Raw genomic sequence first — 10,120 nt, 5'->3', positions numbered from 1 at the left:
GCTTTCTCCTCAGTGTCCCTAGCCCATGAGATCATGTCCCTCCCCTTACTGTCAACTCAGCCCCTGCCCCCAGCCCAGCCTTTGGCTTTGTCACTCCACTTCTGACTCGTCACTGTTGATGATATCCTATTAAGAGTTGAAAATGTATTTTCCTCCTGCCGATCTTTTTCCTTTTCATTTAGCAAACATTGATTTTTTTCCCCCTCCTGTAGATAGAATAGAAATGAAATCACATTGGTCTCTTTGGGGGCGATTTACTTGTCAGAGCCTAAGGCAGTGGGCTCCTGTGTCACCTCATCCACGGGTCATTTAGTGACCCGGGAGGGTCATTTAGCCTTTCTCTGCTACTACATGCCCCTCAGTTAAAAAAGGAGACTTTGGGGCCCCTGGCTTTGGGGAGCAGGAAGCTCTTTTTACCAATCAGAGCTGCCTCCTCTAGAGGCTTGGATAAAAGCTTCTGAAAGAAAGCCAAGTTCAAGGTTGTGTTAACACCAAACACCATGAAGTGGCAATTATCCAATTAATGTGATTAGTGTAGACTGCACTAACAATGTCTGCTCTGCATCCCCTGCCTCCCACATCGTGTGCTCTATCAGCTGCTCGGCAGAGAGGACACTGGAAGGGAGAGGCCGGGCCTCCAGAGACTCCAGCCTGCCCCTCTCAGCGCCTGACTCCTCTGACTTTTGTTTGGAGATAATAACCTGTGCCCATGATAAGTCAGTCTATTACGATTCATAGGCTAACCAGGGTGGGAGCCTCTGAGGAGACCAGAGGAGAAGGTACATGAACGAAAAGCACTTGAGGAAGCACATGATACAGACAAACCTGCAGCCAGGAGCTTCTCCTAGGGTAGCATGTGTGTACAAAATACAGCAAGTTTGTGCCTCTGTTTTCATGATCCCAGAGTACAAAAAACCAGGCTGGTATTGCACAAGGAGAATGGCCACCACGATAGCCATGGGAGTGTTATTGCTGATGGTGGAAATAATGAAGATGATGATGGCTATGTTTTGGTGATGGTCGTATTATTATTGATGTTGATTGTGTTCTTTGTTGGTGGTCATGATATTGATGGTGATGATATGATGGAGTTGATGGTGATGATTATGGTAGTGTTAGTGGTGATGACAACAATGATGATGGTGTTGATGGCTATGATAATAATGATGGTAATGGTTTGGATAGTGTCGGTGGTGATGATGGTGAGTGATGGCTATGTGATGTTGATGGTGATACTTACTGGTGATGATGATAATGATGGTGATACTGATGCTAAAGAAGAGGATGCTGGTGGTGGTAGTGGTGAAGATGCTGATGGTGATTATTGGTAATGCTTTGGAGTAGCTAGTGATTTAATAGTGATGTTGATGGTGGTAGTGCTGCTGACAGTGTGAATGGTAATGGCTGGAACTGACGAAACGCGGGTGATAATGCAATACCGATGTTGAGAACAGTGAGGATGCTGATAGTGTTGATGACACAGATGGTGCTGATGATGCTGATGGTGATGATGCTGACACCGTGGTGGTGGTGGTGGTACTGCTGAAGTGTCGATGGTAATGTGATAGTGATGCTGACAGCTTTGAGGATGCTAATAGTGATGGTGCTAATGATGCAGACAATGGTGGTGTTTGATGGCGCTGAGGGTATTGACAATAGTGGTGGTGATACTGCCTAGGTGTAGATGGTCTTGTGATGGTGATGCTGATGGTATCAATGATGGTAGGGAAACTGCTGAAGAAAATGATGATTTTAAAACACCTCTCTTTTGATTCACCTGTACAGCCAATGAAGGAAATGGCCTTGCACGGAGCCCTTTCACAGACATTCCTCTGCTTCAGAGTTGGGGTCTAAACTTTTCCATTATATCTGAGTGGCTCTTCGGCTTGCTGAACCAATAAGCTACAATAGAAATGAAGTCACCAGACTTCTAAGGCTAGATGAGAGGAAGCCTCGAAGCTCCCTGCGTGAGCCTTTCAAGACATTCTGTGAGCCACGAGCTGAGACCTCAGAAGTCCACTTTCCCTGAGAAGGTACTGACCAGGCTGTGCCAGGGGATGGTACGCACTGAGCTGGGTCGTCTGATCATGCTGCAAAGAAAGTCACGGTCGACTGTCCAGAGCAGCTCGCTGCTATCTGAATGCCCATGAACATCCCGAACACTATATTAGCTGGAGGCCTGTGTCACTCCTGACCCCCACAGTCTTGGAATATAGTTGACTGTCTTTGTAAGCCCCCAGATGTAGGGGCCCCATGGTACACTGCAACTGACACTGAGGCAATATGTTTGCCTGCTTCAGGTTCTGAGGCATGTTCTGGATGGGCATGGCATCTGTGGGTAGTGGTTCAGCTTAGTATCTCAGGCCTAAGCCCGGCCTAGCCTTGTCTTGCCATGGGGGCTCTTTTGTACAAAGAACACTTTGAGACTTGGTTCCTCCATGTGAGAAGGTAATACACTTTGAGGCCAGCACTAACAGAACTATAAAACATCCACGTAGAAAAAGCCAGTGTGAGCAAGGAGATTTAACCAGGGCACCGTAGTGGCACCAAGCAGGGCATTCACAAGAAGGGGACAGGCATGAGGGTGTCTCCCATACAGTTCTAGGATCCTGATGCTGACTAGAGTTTTGCCCTGCTGATCCTTGAGGATAAGGAGCCCTTGGAGGCTCTGGCTTGTTGCCCACAGCTACCCTGAGGGGGTAGGGGAGCAGCACCTGCTCCCTTTTGTACCAGCCAGAGGGGAAGTGTGTCAGCACTGGCTTGCCATCCTGATTTCTCAGAGCCCTCAGAACTTACCTGGGAGAAGGGGCGTGATACAAATGAGAACTTGGAGTCTTTAAGCTTCAGGGACCGGACCAAAGGGTCAGTGCTAGGGCTGGAATTTGATACAAGATCTGCAGGACCCCTGAGACTGTCTCCTTGTCATCTCATGGGGTCACACTGTAGAAATCGAGTGAGTTTTAGTTAAGGACAAGGGGCATCTTTCTGAGAAGCTCCCTTTCCTTAGAGGAACGTGTGTTTTCCTTGGAGCAGGTTCCTCCCCTGAAGAGGGTAACCCCTCCCAACAAGGGCAAAGCTCAAAGTCTCCTCCAATTGAACACACCCAGTGCAATAGATCTTACGTTTTATTTGGGGGCTTGAAGGAGAATGCAGTAAAATGCTAAGCTGTGGAAGTGGGGACCAGGAGAAAGCTCTTTGCTCGTTGTATCCTGCAAGGTTAGGACCATCTTTTATATGCCCTTGTGCCGAGGGTTTCAGATACTGTGGGGTAAAATATGGAGCCAGGGCTCAGGGGACATCAAGGGCCTGCAGACACTGGGCCTGGGATAAGCAGCCAGATAGAGGGACAGGGTAGCTCCACAGTCACGCCCAGGAGGGTAAGGATGTGTGTCACACTTCTTTTTCTTTCTTTCTTTCTTTCTTTCTTTCTTTCTTTCTTTCTTTCTTTCTTTTTCTTTTTTTCTTTTCTTTTCTTTTTTTTTTGGATTTTCGATTTTTTTGGATTTGTGTGTGTGTGAAGCTACTGAGCCCCCCTCCGCCCACCTCCCTTCCTGTTTTTTTTTTTTTTTTGGTTTTTCAAGACAGGGTTTCTCTGTGGTTTTGGAGCCTGTCCTGGAACTAGCGCTATAGACCAGGCTGGTTTTTTCTTTTCTTTTTTGGGACAGGGTTTTTCTGTAGCTTCGGAGCCTGTCCTGGAACTAGCTCTTGTAGCTCTTTTTCCTTTTGCTTTTGAGACAGGGTTTTGAACCTGTCTCAAGAGTTCAGCCTGGCTTTGAACTCACTGTGTAGCAGGGCAGGATCCTCCACATTCTCTCACACCCACCTCCTGGCTGCTGGGATTACAGGCGAGGGCCACCACACCTGGTCTGTGTGATGTTAGAAATTGAACTCGGGTCTCATGCACGCCTAGGCATGCACTTCATCAACTGAGTTACAAACCTAGGCCCCAAGTAGCTTTGACACAAGGCTCCTTCACCATCAAGGGACGCCTACCACATCATTCTAAGCTCTGGGTATCTACTTTTTTTTTTTTTTAGGCTTGTTTTATTTTAATGACTGGTCCACCTGAGGCCACAGGCAGCCCACTATGTACAGACACAAGGGAAGCTCTAAAAAATAATATGGAACGCTTCACAGATTTGTGTGTCATCCTTGCACAGGGACCATGCTAATCTTCTCTGTGTCGTTTCAACTTTAGTATATGCACTGCCGAAGTGAGCACGGTATCTACTATTTCTGCCCCAGACGTCCCAATCGGACAGCTCTTTCTGCAGTCACTGTATCCTCTGAGGTTTGAGATCTGATACACATTCTTTCCCTCCTGGGTGTCCCTGTCCCTCTGTCTGGCTGCTGATCATTGACCCTGTTTTCACCTCCTATGTATTCCAATGGTACCCACAAAATGGACACCACACTATGGGCAGGTACACTGTGAGCCCATGCCCACACTTAGGAGTGCATGCCGTGGACACACACAGGGCTCACACTTGCCATGGATGGACATTATGACCATAAGGATCTGCAGTGTGTACCCACTGAGACCCCGCTTTCCCACATGGAGCCTGCTGCTCATGGAGGTGAAGCTGTTGTACCCTCTGTGACAGCTCTTCTCTTCTCTCCCTCTTGTTGCTGAGGAAGTAGTGGGTTGAGGGACTGAAGTCATGTAGCTAGCTCATGGCAGGAGCGGGTTTGGATCACCAGGGCCTCCAAAGCTACCTTCTGTCTCCTACCTCACGGTGACAACCTGAATGCCTCTCTTTACACACACACACACACACACACACACACACGCACGCACGCACACGCACACGCACACGCACACGCACACACACATGCACACACGCACATACACACATCTTTGTGATCTGTGCATTGCACATATTCTCTATCAATATGTGTCTTGGATTTTCTATTTTAATGACATGTTTTGCAGAATGAAGGCTTTTAATTTTGGTAAAGTCCAATTTACCTTTAAAAAAGATTTCAAGATTTTTGTGTGCCATTGTTACCATAAGTTTTCAAAGATTTCATCAATTTTTTTTCAGGGCCATTTTAATGTTTGTTATTTTAGTTTAGTTAATTGAGTTAATTCCCTTTAGTTCTCTGTGATCTAGTTCAAGTTAACATCTGTGTTTGATGTTGGGGTTGATGTTTAATTTTTTATATGGTATCTAGTGGATACAGATCTTGAGAGCCTTTTTGTAACAAGTTCTCTACTGCATTGTCTAGGCGCCTGTGTCAATTGTCATGAGGTCTTATTGCAGGGTTCTAAAATATACATAGCATCTTTCACTTGTCCAATATTTCATTTTAAAGTTGTGTGTGTGTTCATGCACATGTGTGTGAGTGTGCACATACACACGAGAGTGCAGGTGCCCGCAGAATCAAAGGCTGATGTGGGTGTTGGAAACTGAACCCAGGTCCTCTGCAAGAGCAGTGTGCTCTTAACTGAGCCACCTTTCTGGCCTCCACTTATTTCTTTTAAACGAACATCAAACCACTTTGTGTTAGTTTTTGTAGACACACTTAAAATCAGGAAAATTATTCAATTTCATTTTTCTTTCAAAAATTGCTTTGACTGTTCTAGGCAATTTACTGGCATTTCTACAAATGAATTGTCAGCTTCCGTCCAAAAATTGTATAGGGATTTTCAATGGGACTGTGTAGCATCAGTTTAGGAAACCCAAAGTCTCACATCAAGAGCTCTAATCCATGAATATGACATTTATTTATTTATTTATTTATTTATTTATTTATTTATTTATTTATTTATTTACTTATTTATTTATTTTTGAGACTGGGTTCTCTGTAACTTTGGAGCCTGTTCTGGAACTAGCTCTTGTAGACCAGGCTGGCCTCGAACTCACAGAGATCTGCCTGCCTCTGCCTCCCAAGTGCTGGGATTAAAGGCGTGCGCCACCACTGCCCAGCTTGGTATATCATTTATATATAGCCTTTTTTACTCCCTCAGTGATTTTTTTTTTTGAAACAGAATCTTACTGTGTAGACCAGGCTGACCTTGAACTCACAGAGATCCATCTGCCTCTGTGCCCTGAGTGCTAGGATTAAAGATGTGTGCCACCACACCCAGCTATTTTATTATTTTTAAGTGTGTGCCTATGTGTGTGCGTGCATGTGAGTATAGGTGCCCATGGGGTACAGAAGAGGGCACTGAATCTCCAAGTGCTGGAGTTACAGTGGCTGTGAGCCACCTGAGGCAGGGGTTGGGAACAGAGCTCAGGTCCTCTGCAAGAGCGTCACAGGCTCTTAACCACCAAGCCGTCTCTTTAGTGCCTTCTGCAGCCACATGGTATCTCCCCTACTCCGTCTTCTTTCTCCCTGCATTCAGTTTAGTTTCCCGCCTCTATTCTGCCTTGCCATAGGCCAAAGCAGCTTTTTTATTAGCCAGTGGTAATAAAACATATTCACAGCATACAGAGGGGAATTCCACATCACCAAATTCTGACTGCCACAGATGCAGATACAGCCTGATGCTCTCTTGCTCTCCAGCTGGGGAGGGGCCACACCCTCTACTGTCAAAGGGGGCATCTCCTTTTCATGAGATCCTAAAGCTGGAGGCCAGGGAGGCTGCCCATCAGGATGGGGTGTGTCACCTCCTTCCTTTGCCATGCACAAGGAATTAACTGAGTTTTTTTTTTTGAGTGTTTCCTTCTCACAGTCAAATTCTATTTTGTTTTAAAATTAAGTATGTTTTTGTTTGGGGATGTGCGTGGCTCAGCAGTAGAGGCTTGCCTGGCAAACACAAGACACTTACTAGGTTCAATGCCTTGCCTGACATGCAGAAACAAAACAAAATATGACAAAAGCTGAGTATTATTTGCTCTTAATGGACATTGTGCTACGTGTCTTGTCTACTATTAAATTCTACTGCACAAGAGAGGAAACTGAGGCTGTGTCCTAGGGCATTCAGGCAAGAGTGGTGGAGTCCTGGTCTGTCAGCCCTCACAGGTTAAGCCACAGACCCCTCACTTGTGTGAGTGCTAACTTATCTTGAGGTGGTGATCCAGATACAGGGGCTGGTAGGAGCCAGCCAGAAAGCCCCTGAGATAGTCACAACCTAGAATTTCTCAGTAGCCGCAGATGAACCCTGGGGACAGTTAGAGCACAATGGATACCTCTTACGAGGGGACCAAGAAAAGCTAGTGCCATTTTCCATGAGGGGTCCACATATATAAGATGTCGGGCTCAGTTACTCTCCGTAGTACCTTCCATCTTGGAGTGTGCCCTGAGGGTTCTTCACACTCTCAGCACCCATGACCTCTGGAACTACCTTTCCTGATGGATGACAGCCTTCACAGAGAGCTTTCATAATCTGCTGATGGCATAGAAAACGGTCTGAGAACCAAGATGCCAGCCTTGGCCTTGCAGCCATAGGACTTGCGATTTTAACCACAGAGCATCAGGAAAGCCCAGCTATCTCTGCCCTTGCCAGGCTAGACCTCCTGGTAATAGGGCAGAAGGCTGGGAACTCACAGGAGAACCAGCTAGAGTCTTTGCCTAACTGCCGGGTGTGCAGCTTAGCCTGGAGGAAGGGTGACTAAGATAGAAAAACGCCTGTGGAGTGGTGTAGGGGGCTGGGGTCTGTGCTAATTCCTCTTCATTCTCAGAAAAGCACAGAAATGGCTGAGCCACAAATCCTGTTAGTGCTCTGCTTGTGTCTCTGCAGGGCACGTGTCCAGTGGTCCCAGACAAAGCAGTTCAAAGGCTTCCTGGGGGCAGCAACAACACAGGGTACCCAAAGGAGGGACCATAGCTGGGGCTGCTGGGTCCTGGTCGGGCTGGGGGCCCTACTCCCTGGATAGCCTTGGGAAAGCCCCTTATCCTTTGGGTTTCAGTCCCAATGTGTAAAACTGGAGGGTGAGGGAGAGCAGACTGCCAAAGGGCCTGGGTGCTTGTGGGATATCCTAAGTCTTGCTCGGGCAGGGGGCCTCAGAGTCCCCCTTGGGTTCGCTTCCACTTCATCTCCTTGTACTTTGGGTTCCTCCTCTGTCCTGGATAGACCTGGCCCACAGAACATGTGTCCAGTACCAGTGTGTCAGCTGGGATGTGGCTTACAGTGGCCGCTCCTTGCTGCATTCACCTGTGACCCTCCACTTTCTTCTGAGATATGTTTGCGGAGTGCTAGGGTGGGGGCGGTACTGAGTTCAGGGTGCTGGCATCTTGAGGTACTGGAGTTCATACTGCTGGAGTCTAGGACTGTGGATTTTAATGTCTGGGGTGCTGTGGTAAGAGGTGCTGGGATCTGGGTTAATGGCATCAAGGGTGCTGGTATCTGGTGATCTTGGATCCAGCATGTTGGGGTTTGGGGGTACCAGAGCCTAGATTGCTTAGATTTGGGGTGTTAGGATATGGCATCCTTGTATCCAACATGCTGGTGTTGAGGGTATTGGGCTTCACTGCTAGAGTCTGGAGCACTGGGGTCCAGGGTGCCCTCCTCCTGGAGGAGCGAGCCATTCACTTGTGTTGGCACGAGACAACAGTGAACCAAGCCAAACCATGTCTGCGTCAGCTTTTAAAACCACTGAAATGAGCTCACTTGTCGTGCTGTGGTCCAAATATTTTGGCCATTTAGATGCAACCTTCTGTGCTTAGGAAATTAAGAGCATTATTAATCTTGCCTGGCCCGGTGACAGGGTAGGCAGATCAGATAAATCTCCTGGCAGCACAGAGAGGGAAGGATGAATGTCTTCTTATCGTAGAAGGAAGACGCTGGTGTTTCTGCAGGCTCTTGGAGGGGAGCTGACCCTTGGGGAGGGCTGACCAGGGCTGAGGAAGGCCTGTGGCACTGGGGCTTATCAAGAGGAGAATGTCCTTGGGGTTTGAACCCTGTTTCTGGATGTTACATGGGTGACTTGGGGCAACGGGCAATGTAGCTGAAGTGGGGCAGGGTACTGTCCTGATGGATCTCATGCTGGGTTTTGTGGAGGGCGGGGGTCCGAGACTATATCTGATCATGAAGGTAATAAAATGCATTGGGAAAGGTGAGGAAAAGCGCAAGGGAGGCTGTGCAAGCCCAGGCTCTCTGTAGAGCCTCACTATCATCAGTGAGTAAGGTAAGATGCATTTCTTTCCAAACTTTACCATACATATTGGGGATTGGGCTCCCACCATCTATGCATCAAGCTGCTTCTTGCTTCCCCTTGCATTGCAACATAGCAATTCTAGCACAGGCTCGTATGAGGATACTCAGGGCCCCGTGGCTGGCCAGCTCCTCTGCACTGCTGACCACAGGGACAGTCTACATGGTGCAGCAATAGATAGTCGGCTATCCTGGGTACGTGCACTCATTCCAAGCTGAGCTGTGAAGCTGTGTATGATTGGCAAGGCAGAGTTCACCTCTGCTTTTGTCCTGTGGCTGCCTGACAGCAGGGACCTGTGTCCTTCCTAGCCATTCAGCATCTCTGAGTGGTTCCCAGATCTGCTGAGAGGCTCTTGGTTCTCGCTTGGTTTTCCAAGTATGGAAATTCTTGAAAGTTGAGACCAGAGGCCAGACAGGCTATGGGGAGGCCTCCTAGCACAGCTCGAACCTTAAGGGTTACATCCTTGGTCAGACTCAGCTCACATGACCTGTATTGTCTGGCAGCCTTGGTGCCATGAAGTTTGGGGCAAGGGTACCATCACTGGAGCCATCTTGAAGCTTCCAGCCAAATGATTTAGTTGTGGCCCGGCCCCAACCAGTTTGTCTGTCACCAAACTGCCAGCCCTTGCACCATAGAGAATTCCCCGATGCTGAACTCGGGATCCTGCTGCTCATAGCATGTGTAGAGAGACAATTTGCTCAGACCAGGCTCAGAGACATTGTGTCATTTGATGGAGAGAATTCTACATGGTCAGTCCTCTCCGACATGGACACTGATACCTGAAACCTGACCAGTCAGCAGAGAGGGGTACATGCGCAGATAGATCTGACCCGGAACCCCATATGATTAACTCAGTGTGGTGGTTTGGATAAGAACGGCCCCTAGAGGGTCATATATTTGAATGCTTAGCCACCAGGGAGTGGCACTGTTTGAGGATTAGAAGGTATGTTCTTGTTGGAGGAAGTGTGTCCCTGGAGGTTGGCTTTAAGGTTTCAGAAGCTGATTCCAGACCCAGGCCC

General features: G+C 47.9%; 1 non-coding gene across 1 annotated transcript; it reads right to left on the bottom strand.

Annotated features, from left to right (window-relative positions):
* Positions 1–4,115: 4,115 nt before the first annotated feature.
* LOC113456016 lies at positions 4,116–4,220 on the bottom strand. Its single transcript, XR_003376906.1, has one exon. It is a non-coding gene; the product is annotated as a U6 spliceosomal RNA (small nuclear RNA).
* Positions 4,221–10,120: the final 5,900 nt, after the last annotated feature.

Source organism: Microtus ochrogaster, chromosome 4, assembly GCF_000317375.1.
Source record: "Microtus ochrogaster isolate Prairie Vole_2 chromosome 4, MicOch1.0, whole genome shotgun sequence".
NCBI classification, from domain to species: Eukaryota; Metazoa; Chordata; class Mammalia; order Rodentia; family Cricetidae; genus Microtus; species Microtus ochrogaster.
The sequence above is the reverse complement of the archived record's forward strand: the minus strand, read 5'-3'. Positions and strand labels throughout refer to the sequence as shown.